Genomic DNA, 11,580 nt, shown 5'->3' with positions numbered 1-11,580 from the left:
AGCCTGGAGGGCGGTAGCCGGGTTTGGCGCCCTATTCCCGGCTAGCTCTCGGCGGCTTCACCCGGTTGGAGCTCCGACTTCCATGGGCATGTTCCTCACCGGGACCTACGACAAAGTGTGGCCGAGGGACAGTGACACATTCCCGGGTAGCCTGAGTGGCTGCTCCCGCTGAGCCACTTCCATGGGCATTATTCCTCCCCGGGACTTGCCGCCAAGTCTTGGCCGGGGGACAGTGACACATTCCCGGCTAGCCTGAGTGGCTGCTCCCGCTGAGCCACTTCCATGGGCATTATTCCTCCCCGGGACTTGCCGCCAAGTCTTGGCCGGGGGACAGTGACACATTCCCGGGTAGCCTGAGTGGCTGCTCCCGCTGAGCCACTTCCATGGGCATTATTCCTCCCCGGGACTTGCCGCCAAGTCTTGGCCGGGGGACAGTGACACATTGCCGGGTAGCCTGAGTGGCTGCTCCCGCTGAGCTCTTACTTCCATGGGCATGTTCCTGACCGGGACCAACTACCAAGTGTGGCCGGGTTTCGAGCTCCAAACTCGGCTTGCACTTGGTGGCCAAGGGGGTCCCCTCCGCTCCAGGAAGGGCGCCCTCCAGCGGGCAGACGAGGGTACTTCTAGTCTGCCCGAGCTCCATGGGGCCCCTCTCGCCCCTAGGCTCCCCGCCCAGGGTTCCAGGGTCCCGGCTACAGCCACCCAGCCGAGTCCCATATAGGGTACCGGGCCTGGCAGGAATCATGCCGGAATTAGTGAGACCTCCTCGGCCGCGGCTCAGCCGCAAAACTCCCTTTCGCGGTTCTCTTCCCACCAACTTCCATGGGCATGTTCCTCACCGGGACCTCCGACCAAGTGTGGCCGGGGAACAGTCACCCATGCCCGGGCAGCCTCAGCGAGTGCTCCCGCTGAGGTCAACTTGGAGGTTGGAGCTCCGACTTCCATGGGCACTATTCCTCCCCGGGACCTGCCGCCAAGTCTGGCCGGGGGACAGTGACACATTCCCGGGTAGCCTGAGCGGATGCTCCCGCTGAACTCTTTAGTTCCATGGGCATGTTCCTCATCAGGAACCCAACGACCAAGGGTGGCCGAGGGACAGTGACACATTCTCGGGTAGCCTGAGTGGCTGCTCCCGCTGAGCTACTTCCATGAGCACTATTCCTCCCCGGGACCTGCCGCCAAGTCTGGCCGGGGGACAGTGACACATTCCCGGGTAGCCTGAGTGGCTGCTCCCGCTGAGCTACTTCCATGGGCACTATTCCTCCCCGGGACTTGCCGCCAAGTCTTGGCCGGGGGACAGTGACACATTCCCGGGTAGCCTGAGTGGCTGCTCCCGCTGAGGTACTTCCATGAGCACTATTCCTCCCCGGGACTTGCCGCCAAGTCTTGGCCGGGGGACAGTGACACATTCCCGGGTAGCCTGAGTGGCTGCTCCCGCTGAGCTCCGACTTCCATGGCCATGTTCCTCACCGGGACCTCCGACCAAGCCTGGCCGGGTTTCGAGCTCCAAACTCGGCTTGCACTTGGTGGCCAAGGGGGTCCCCTCCGCTCCGGAAAGGGCGCCCTCCAGCGGGCAGACGAGGGTACTTCTAGTCTGCCCGAGCTCCATGGGGCCCCTCTCGCCCCTAGGCTCCCCGCCCAGGGTTCCAGGGTCCCGGCTACAGCCACCCAGCCGAGTCCCATATAGGGTACCGGGCCTGGCAGGAATCATGCCGGAATTAGTGAGACCTCCTCGGCCGCGGCTCAGCCGCAAAACTCCCTTTCGCGGTTCTCTTCCCACCAACTTCCATGGGCATGTTCCTCACCGGGACCTCCGACCAAGTGTGGCCGGGGAACAGTCACCCATGCCCGGGCAGCCTCAGCGAGTGCTCCCGCTGAGGTCAACTTGGAGGTTGGAGCTCCGACTTCCATGGGCACTATTCCTCCCCGGGACCTGCCGCCAAGTCTGGCCGGGGGACAGTGACACATTCCCGGGTAGCCTGAGCGGATGCTCCCGCTGAACTCTTTAGTTCCATGGGCATGTTCCTCATCAGGAACCCAACGACCAAGGGTGGCCGAGGGACAGTGACACATTCTCGGGTAGCCTGAGTGGCTGCTCCCGCTGAGCTACTTCCATGAGCACTATTCCTCCCCGGGACCTGCCGCCAAGTCTGGCCGGGGGACAGTGACACATTCCCGTGTAGCCTGAGTGGCTGCTCCCGCTGAGCTACTTCCATGGGCACTATTCCTCCCCGGGACTTGCCGCCAAGTCTTGGCCGGGGGACAGTGACACATTCCCGGGTAGCCTGAGTGGCTGCTCCCGCTGAGCCACTTCCATGGGCACTATTCCTCCCCGGGACTTGCCGCCAAGTCTTGGCCGGGGGACAGTGACACATTCCCGGGTAGCCTGAGTGGCTGCTCCCGCTGAGCCACTTCCATGGGCACTATTCCTCCCCGGGACTTGCCGCCAAGTCTTGGCCGGGGGACAGTGACACATTGCCGGGTAGCCTGAGTGGCTGCTCCCGCTGAGCTCTTACTTCCATGGGCATGTTCCTGACCGGGACCAACTACCAAGTGTGGCCGGGTTTCGAGCTCCAAACTCGGCTTGCACTTGGTGGCCAAGGGGGTCCCCTCCGCTCCAGGAAGGGCGCCCTCCAGCGGGCAGACGAGGGTACTTCTAGTCTGCCCGAGCTCCATGGGGCCCCTCTCGCCCCTAGGCTCCCCGCCCAGGGTTCCAGGGTCCCGGCTACAGCCACCCAGCCGAGTCCCATATAGGGTACCGGGCCTGGCAGGAATCATGCCGGAATTAGTGAGACCTCCTCGGCCGCGGCTCAGCCGCAAAACTCCCTTTCGCGGTTCTCTTCCCACCAACTTCCATGGGCATGTTCCTCACCGGGACCTCCGACCAAGTGTGGCCGGGGAACAGTCACCCATGCCCGGGCAGCCTCAGCGAGTGCTCCCGCTGAGGTCAACTTGGAGGTTGGAGCTCCGACTTCCATGGGCACTATTCCTCCCCGGGACCTGCCGCCAAGTCTGGCCGGGGGACAGTGACACATTCCCGGGTAGCCTGAGCGGATGCTCCCGCTGAACTCTTTAGTTCCATGGGCATGTTCCTCATCAGGAACCCAACGACCAAGGGTGGCCGAGGGACAGTGACACATTCTCGGGTAGCCTGAGTGGCTGCTCCCGCTGAGCTACTTCCATGAGCACTATTCCTCCCCGGGACCTGCCGCCAAGTCAGGCCGGGGGACAGTGACACATTCCCGGGTAGCCTGAGTGGCTGCTCCCGCTGAGCTACTTCCATGGGCACTATTCCTCCCCGGGACTTGCCGCCAAGTCTTGGCCGGGGGACAGTGACACATTCCCGGGTAGCCTGAGTGGCTGCTCCCGCTGAGCTCTTACTTCCATGGGCATGTTCCTCACCGGGACCAACTACCAAGTGTGGCCGGGTTTCGAGCTCCAAACTCGGCTTGCACTTGGTGGCCAAGGGGGTCCCCTCCGCTCCGGGAAGGGCGCCCTCCAGCGGGCAGACGAGGGTACTTCTAGTCTGCCCGAGCTCCATGGGGCCCCTCTCGCCCCTAGGCTCCCCGCCCAGGGTTCCAGGGTCCCGGCTACAGCCACCCAGCCGAGTCCCATATAGGGTACCGGGCCTGGCAGGAATCATGCCGGAATTAGTGAGACCTCCTCGGCCGCGGCTCAGCCGCAAAACTCCCTTTCGCGGTTCTCTTCCCACCAACTTCCATGGGCATGTTCCTCACCGGGACCTCCGACCAAGTGTGGCCGGGGAACAGTCACCCATGCCCGGGCAGCCTCAGCGAGTGCTCCCGCTGAGGTCAACTTGGAGGTTGGAGCTCCGACTTCCATGGGCACTATTCCTCCCCGGGACCTGCCGCCAAGTCTGGCCGGGGGACAGTGACACATTCCCGGGTAGCCTGAGCGGATGCTCCCGCTGAACTCTTTAGTTCCATGGGCATGTTCCTCATCAGGAACCCAACGACCAAGGGTGGCCGAGGGACAGTGACACATTCTCGGGTAGCCTGAGTGGCTGCTCCCGCTGAGCTACTTCCATGAGCACTATTCCTCCCCGGGACCTGCCGCCAAGTCTGGCCGGGGGACAGTGACACATTCTCGGGTAGCCTGAGTGGCTGCTCCCGCTGAGCTACTTCCATGAGCACTATTCCTCCCCGGGACCTGCCGCCAAGTCTGGCCGGGGGACAGTGACACATTCCCGGGTAGCCTGAGTGGCTGCTCCCGCTGAGCTACTTCCATGGGCACTCTTCCTCCCCGGGACTTGCCGCCAAGTCTTGGCCGGGGGACAGTGACACATTCCCGGGTAAGCCTGAGCGGCTGCTCCCGCTGAACTCTTACTTCCATGGGCACTATTCCTCCCCGGGACTTGCCGCCAAGTCTTGGCCGGGGGACAGTGACACATTCCCGGGTAGCCTGAGTGGCTGCTCCCGCTGAGCTCCGACTTCCATGGCCATGTTCCTCACCGGGACCTCCGACCAAGCCTGGCCGGGTTTCGAGCTCCAAACTCGGCTTGCACTTGGTGGCCAAGGGGGTCCCCTCCGCTCCGGGAAGGGCGCCCTCCAGCGGGCAGACGAGGGTACTTCTAGTCTGCCCGAGCTCCATGGGGCCCCTCTCGCCCCTAGGCTCCCCGCCCAGGGTTCCAGGGTCACGGATCCAACCACCATGCCGAGTCCGGTTTGGGGACCGGGAATGGCAGGAATCAAGCCGGGATCGGTGCGCCCTCCTCGGCCGCGGCTTAGCGCAAAAACTCCCTTTCGCGGTTCTCTTCCCTTCAACTTCCATGGGCACGTTCCACACCGGGACCTACGACCAAGTGAGCCCGGGGAACAGTCACCCATGCCCGGGCAGCCTCAGCAAGTGCTCCAGCTGAGGTCAATTTGGAGTTTGGAGCTCCGACTTCCATGGGCATGTTCCTCACCGGGACCTACGACCAAGCGTGGCCGAGAACAGTGACACATTCCCGGGTAAGCCTTAGCGGCTTCTCCCGCTGAGCTCCTACTTCCATGAGCACTATTCCTCCCCGGGACTTGCCGCCAAGTCTGGCCTGGGGGGACAGTGACACATTCCCGGGAAGCCTGTGCGGCTGCTCCCGCTAGGCTCTTACTTCCATGGGCATTATTCCTCCCCGGGACTTGCCGCCAAGTCTGGCCGGGGGACAGTGACTCTTGGCCGGATAGGCCAAGTGGCTTCTCCCGCTGACTTGCCCCTTTGGAAGTAGTAGCTCCTACTTCCATGGGCATTATTCCTCTCCGGGACCTACTGCCAAGTGTGGCCGGGGAACAGTGACTCTTGGCCGTATAGGCCAAGTGGCTTCTCCCGCTGACTTGCCCCTTTGGAAGTAGGAGCTACGACTTCCATGGGCATTATTCCTCCCCGGGACCTACTGCCAAGTGTGGCCGGGGAACAGTGACTCTTGGCCGGATAGGCCAACTGGCTGCTCCCGCTTAAGTGCCCCTTTGGAAGTAGTAGCTCTCACTTCCATGGGCATTATTCCTCTCGCTGACCTACAGCCAGGTGTCTTCACCCTTTGGAAGTAGTAGCTCCTACTTCCGTGGGCATCATTCCTCCCCGGGACTTGCCGCCAAGTCAGGCCGGGGGACAGTGACATGTGGCCGGATAGGCCAAGTGGCTTCTCCCGCTGACTTGCCCCTTTGGAAGTAGTAGCTCCTACTTCCATGGGCATTATTCCTCCCCGGGACTTGCAGCCAAGTCTGGCCGGGGGACAGTGACTCTTGGCCGGATAGGCCAAGTGGCTTCTCCCGCTGACCTCACCCTTTGGAAGTAGTAGCTCCTACTTCCATGGGCATTATTCCTCCCCGGGACTTGCAGCCAAGTCTGGCCGGGGGACAGTGACTCTTGGCCGGATAGGCCAAGTGGCTTCTCCCGCTGACCTCACCCTTTGGAAGTAGGAGCTCCTACTTCCATGGGCATTATTCCTCCCCGGGACTTGCCGCCAAGTCTGGCCGGGGGACAGTGACATGTGGCCGGTCAGGCCAAGTGGCTTCTCCCGCTGACTTGCCCCTTTGGAAGTAGTAGCTCCTACTTCCATGGGCATTATTCCTCCCCGGGACCTACTGCCAAGTGTGGCCGGGGAACAGTGACCCTTGGCCGGATAGGCCAAGTGGCTTCTCCCGCTGACTTGCCCCTTTGGAAGTAGTAGCTCCTACTTCCATGGGCATTATTCCTCCCCGGGACCTACTGCCAAGTGTGGCCGGGGAACAGTGACCCTTGGCCGGATAGGCCAAGTGGCTTCTCCCGCTGACTTGCCCCTTTGGAAGTAGTAGCTCCTACTTCCATGGGCATTATTCCTCCCCGGGACCTACTGCCAAGTGTGGCCGGGGAACAGTGACCCTTGGCCGGGTAGGCCAAGTGGCTTCTCCCGCTGACTTGCCCCTTTGGAAGTAGTAGCTCCTACTTCCATGGGCATTATTCCTCCCCGGGACCTACTGCCAAGTGTGGCCGGGGAACAGTGACCCTAAACCGGGTAGGCCAAGTGGCTTCTCCCGCTGACTTGCCCCTTTGGAAGTAGTAGCTCCTACTTCCATGGGCATTATTCCTCCCCGGGACCTACTGCCAAGTGTGGCCGGGGAACAGGGACCCTTGGCCGGGTAGACCAAGTGGCTTCTCCCGCTGACTTGCCCCTTTGGAAGTAGAGGCTCCTACTTCCATGGGCATTATTCCTCCCCGGGACCTACTGCCAAGTGTGGCCGGGGAACAGTGACCCTTGGCCGGATAGGCCAAGTGGCTTCTCCCGCTGACTTGCCCCTTTGGAAGTAGTAGCTCCTACTTCCATGGGCATTATTCCTCCCCGGGACCTACTGCCAAGTGTGGCCGGGGAACAGTGACCCTTGGCCGGATAGGCCAAGTGGCTTCTCCCGCTGACTTGCCCCTTTGGAAGTAGTAGCTCCTACTTCCATGGGCATTATTCCTCCCCGGGACCTACTGCCAAGTGTGGCCGGGGAACAGTGACCCTTGGCCGGGTAGGCCAAGTGGCTTCTCCCGCTGACTTGCCCCTTTGGAAGTAGAGGCTCCTACTTCCATGGGCATTATTCCTCCCCGGGACCTACTGCCAAGTGTGGCCGGGGAACAGTGACCCTTGGCCGGATAGGCCAACTGGCTGCTCCCGCTGACTTGCCCCTTTGGAAGTAGAGGCTCCTACTTCCATGGGCATTATTCCTCCCCGGGACCTACTGCCAAGTGTGGCCGGGGAACAGTGACCCTTGGCCGGATAGGCCAACTGGCTGCTCCCGCTGACTTGCCCCTTTGGAAGTAGGAGCTCTTACTTCCATGGGCATTATACCTCTCGGGCACTTAGAGCCAAGTGTCTTCACCCTTTGGAGGTAGTAGCTCCTACTTCCATGGGCATTATTCCTCCCCGGGACCTACTGCCAAGTGTGGCCGGGGAACAGTGACTCTTGGCCGGATAGGCCAACTGGCTTCTCCCGCTGACTTGCCCCTTTGGAAGTAGGAGCTCTTACTTCCATGGGCATTATTCCTCCTCGGGACCTACTGCCAAGTGTGGCCGGGGAACAGTGACTCTTGGCCGGATAGGCCAACTGGCTTCTCCCGCTGACTTGCCCCTTTGGAAGTAGGAGCTCTTACTTCCATGGGCATTATTCCTCCTCGGGACCTACTGCCAAGTGTGGCCGGGGAACAGTGACTCTTGGCCGGATAGGCCAACTGGCTTCTCCCGCTGACTTGCCCCTTTGGAAGTAGGAGCTCTTACTTCCATGGGCATTATTCCTCCCCGGGACCTACTGCCAAGTGTGGCCGGGGAACAGTGACCCTTGGCCGGATAGGCCAACTGGCTGCTCCCGCTGACTTGCCCCTTTGGAAGTAGAGGCTCCTACTTCCATGGGCATTATTCCTCCCCGGGACCTACTGCCAAGTGTGGCCGGGGAACAGTGACCCTTGGCCGGATAGGCCAACTGGCTGCTCCCGCTGACTTGCCCCTTTGGAAGTAGGAGCTCTTACTTCCATGGGCATTATACCTCTCGGGGTCTTAGAGCCAAGTGTCTTCACCCTTTGAAGGTAGTAGCTCCTACTTCCATGGGCATTATTCCTCCCCGGGACCTACTGCCAAATGTGGCCGGGGAACAGTGACTCTAGGCCGGATAGGCCAACTGGCTTCTCCCGCTGACTTGCCCCTTTGGAAGTAGTAGCTCCTACTTCCATGGGCATTATTCCTCCCCGGGACCTACTGCCAAGTGTGGCCGGGGAACAGTGACTCTTGGCCGGATAGGCCAACTGGCTTCTCCCGCTGACTTGCCCCTTTGGAAGTAGTAGCTCCTACTTCCATGGGCATTATTCCTCCCCGGGACCTACTGCCTAGTGTAGCCGGGGAACAGTGACTCTTGGCCGGATAGGCCAACTGGCTTCTCCCGCTGACTTGCCCCTTTGGAAGTAGGAGCTCTTACTTCCAAGGGCATTACACCTCTCGGGCACTTAGAGCCAAGTGTCTTCACCCTTTGGAGGTAGTAGCTCCTACTTCCATGGGCATTATTCCTCCCAGGGACCTACTGCCAAATGTGGCCGGGGAACAGTGACTCTAGGCCGGATAGGCCAACTGGCTTCTCCCGCTGACTTGCCCCTTTGGAAGTAGTAGCTCCTACTTCCAAGGGCATTATTCCTCCCCGGGACCTACTGCCTAGTGTGGCCGGGGAACAGTGACTCTTGGCCGGATAGGCCAACTGGCTTCTCCCGCTGACTTGCCCCTTTGGAAGTAGTAGCTCCTACTTCCATGGGCATTATTCCTCCCCGGGACCTACTGCCTAGTGTAGCCGGGGAACAGTGACTCTTGGCCGGATAGGCCAACTGGCTTCTCCCGCTGACTTGCCCCTTTGGAAGTAGGAGCTCTTACTTCCAAGGGCATTACACCTCTCGGGCACTTAGAGCCAAGTGTCTTCACCCTTTGGAGGTAGTAGCTCCTACTTCCATGGGCATTATTCCTCCCAGGGACCTACTGCCAAATGTGGCCGGGGAACAGTGACTCTAGGCCGGATAGGCCAACTGGCTTCTCCCGCTGACTTGCCCCTTTGGAAGTAGTAGCTCCTACTTCCATGGGCATTATTCCTCCCCGGGACCTACTGCCTAGTGTGGCCGGGGAACAGTGACTCTTGGCCGGATAGGCGAAGTGGCTTCTCCCGCTGACTTGCCCCTTTGGAAGTAGGAGCTCCTACTTCCATGGGCATTATTCCTCCCCGGGACTTGCCGCCAAGTCTGGCCGGGGGACAGTGACACTTGGCCGGGTAGGCGAAGTGGCTTCTCCCGCTGACTTGCCCCTTTGGAAGTAGGAGCTCCTACTTCCATGGGCATTATTCCTCCCCGGGACTTGCCGCCAAGTCTGGCCGGGGGACAGTGACACTTGGCCGGGTAGGCGAAGTGGCTTCTCCCGCTGACTTGCCCCTTTGGAAGTAGGAGCTCCTACTTCCATGGGCATTATTCCTCCCCGGGACTTGCCGCCAAGTCTGGCCGGGGGACAGTGACACTTGGCCGGGTAGGCGAAGTGGCTTCTCCCGCTGACTTGCCCCTTTGGAAGTAGGAGCTCCTACTTCCATGGGCATTATTCCTCCCCGGGACTTGCCGCCAAGTCTGGCCGGGGGACAGTGACACTTGGCCGGGTAGGCGAAGTGGCTTCTCCCGCTGACTTGCCCCTTTGGAAGTAGGAGCTCCTACTTCCATGGGCATTATTCCTCCCCGGGACTTGCCGCCAAGTCTGGCCGGGGGACAGTGACACTTGGCCGGGTAGGCGAAGTGGCTTCTCCCGCTGACTTGCCCCTTTGGAAGTAGGAGCTCCTACTTCCATGGGCATTATTCCTCCCCGGGACTTGCCGCCAAGTCTGGCCGGGGAACAGTGACATGCGGCCGGATACGGCCGAGCGGCTGCTCCCGCTGACGTCATCACTTTGGAAGTAGGAGCTCCTACTTCCATGGGCTTGTTCCTCCCCGGGACTTGCCGCCAAGTCTGGCCGGGGGACAGTGACATGTGGCCGGATAGGCCAACTGGCTGCTCCCGCTGAGCTCCTACTTCCATGGGCTTGCCCCTCCCCGGGACTTGCCGCCAAGTCTGGCCGGGGAACAGTGACATGCGGCCGGATACGGCCGAGCGGCTGCTCCCGCTGACGTCATCACTTTGGAAGTAGGAGCTCCTACTTCCATGGGCTTGTTCCTCCCCGGGACTTGCCGCCAAGTCTGGCCGGGGGACAGTGACATGTGGCCGCATAGGCCAACTGGCTGCTCCCGCTGAGCTCCTACTTCCATGGGCTTGTTCCTCCCCGGGACTTGCCGCCAAGTCTGGCCGGGGGACAGTGACATGCCGCCGGATACGGCCGAGCGGCTGCTCCCGCTGACGTCATCACTTTGGAAGTAGGAGCTCCTACTTCCATGGGCTTGTTCCTCCCCGGGACTTGCCGCCAAGTCTGGCCGGGGGACAGTGACATGTGGCCGGATAGGCCAACTGGATGCTCCCGCTGAGCTCCTACTTCCATGGGCTTGCCCCTCCCCGGGACTTGCCGCCAAGTCTGGCCGGGGAACAGTGACATGCGGCCGGATACGGCCGAGCGGCTGCTCCCGCTGACGTCATCACTTTGGAAGTAGGAGCTCCTACTTCCATGGGCTTGTTCCTCCCCGGGACTTGCCGCCAAGTCTGGCCGGGGGACAGTGACATGTGGCCGGATAGGCCAACTGGCTGCTCCCGCTGAGCTCCTACTTCCATGGGCTTGCCCCTCCCCGGGACTTGCCGCCAAGTCTGGCCGGGGAACAGTGACATGCGGCCGGATACGGCCGAGCGGCTGCTCCCGCTGACGTCATCACTTTGGAAGTAGGAGCTCCTACTTCCATGGGCTTGTTCCTCCCCGGGACTTGCCGCCAAGTCTGGCCGGGGGACAGTGACATGTGGCCGCATAGGCCAACTGGCTGCTCCCGCTGAGCTCCTACTTCCATGGGCTTGTTCCTCCCCGGGACTTGCCGCCAAGTCTGGCCGGGGGACAGTGACATGCCGCCGGATACGGCCGAGCGGCTGCTCCCGCTGACGTCATCACTTTGGAAGTAGGAGCTCCTACTTCCATGGGCTTGTTCCTCCCCGGGACTTGCCGCCAAGTCTGGCCGGGGGACAGTGACATGTGGCCGGATAGGCCAACTGGCTGCTCCCGCTGAGCTCCTACTTCCATGGGCTTGCCCCTCCCCGGGACTTGCCGCCAAGTCTGGCCGGGGGACAGTGACATGCGGCCGGATACGGCCGAGCGGCTGCTCCCGCTGACGTCATCACTTCGGAAGTCCATGCTCGGGGCAAGGCTCGCACTCCAGGCGAGAACCAGCTCTGCGGGGCCGGCGGCGCGTGCTTGGCCGAGCCCCCGTGACCAACGGGGGCTAGACGTCGGAGGCATGCCCGCAGAGGTGCACCCCTCGCCGGCCACACTCTCTGACATCCTCCGGCCTCTGCTCCGCGCCTACGTTCTACGCGGCTTATGTCTGCCACTGCACGGCACTCAATGTATCACTCTGCATCACTCGCCGCCCTTGCCCAATGATCCATGACTTTATGCTTTGTGTGCTGCCCGCGGCCCTGCTGGC

Source organism: Engystomops pustulosus, unplaced genomic scaffold (assembly GCF_040894005.1).
Source record: "Engystomops pustulosus unplaced genomic scaffold, aEngPut4.maternal MAT_SCAFFOLD_194, whole genome shotgun sequence".
In the NCBI taxonomy this organism is placed as follows: domain Eukaryota; kingdom Metazoa; phylum Chordata; class Amphibia; order Anura; family Leptodactylidae; genus Engystomops; species Engystomops pustulosus.
The sequence above is the reverse complement of the archived record's forward strand: the minus strand, read 5'-3'. Positions refer to the sequence as shown.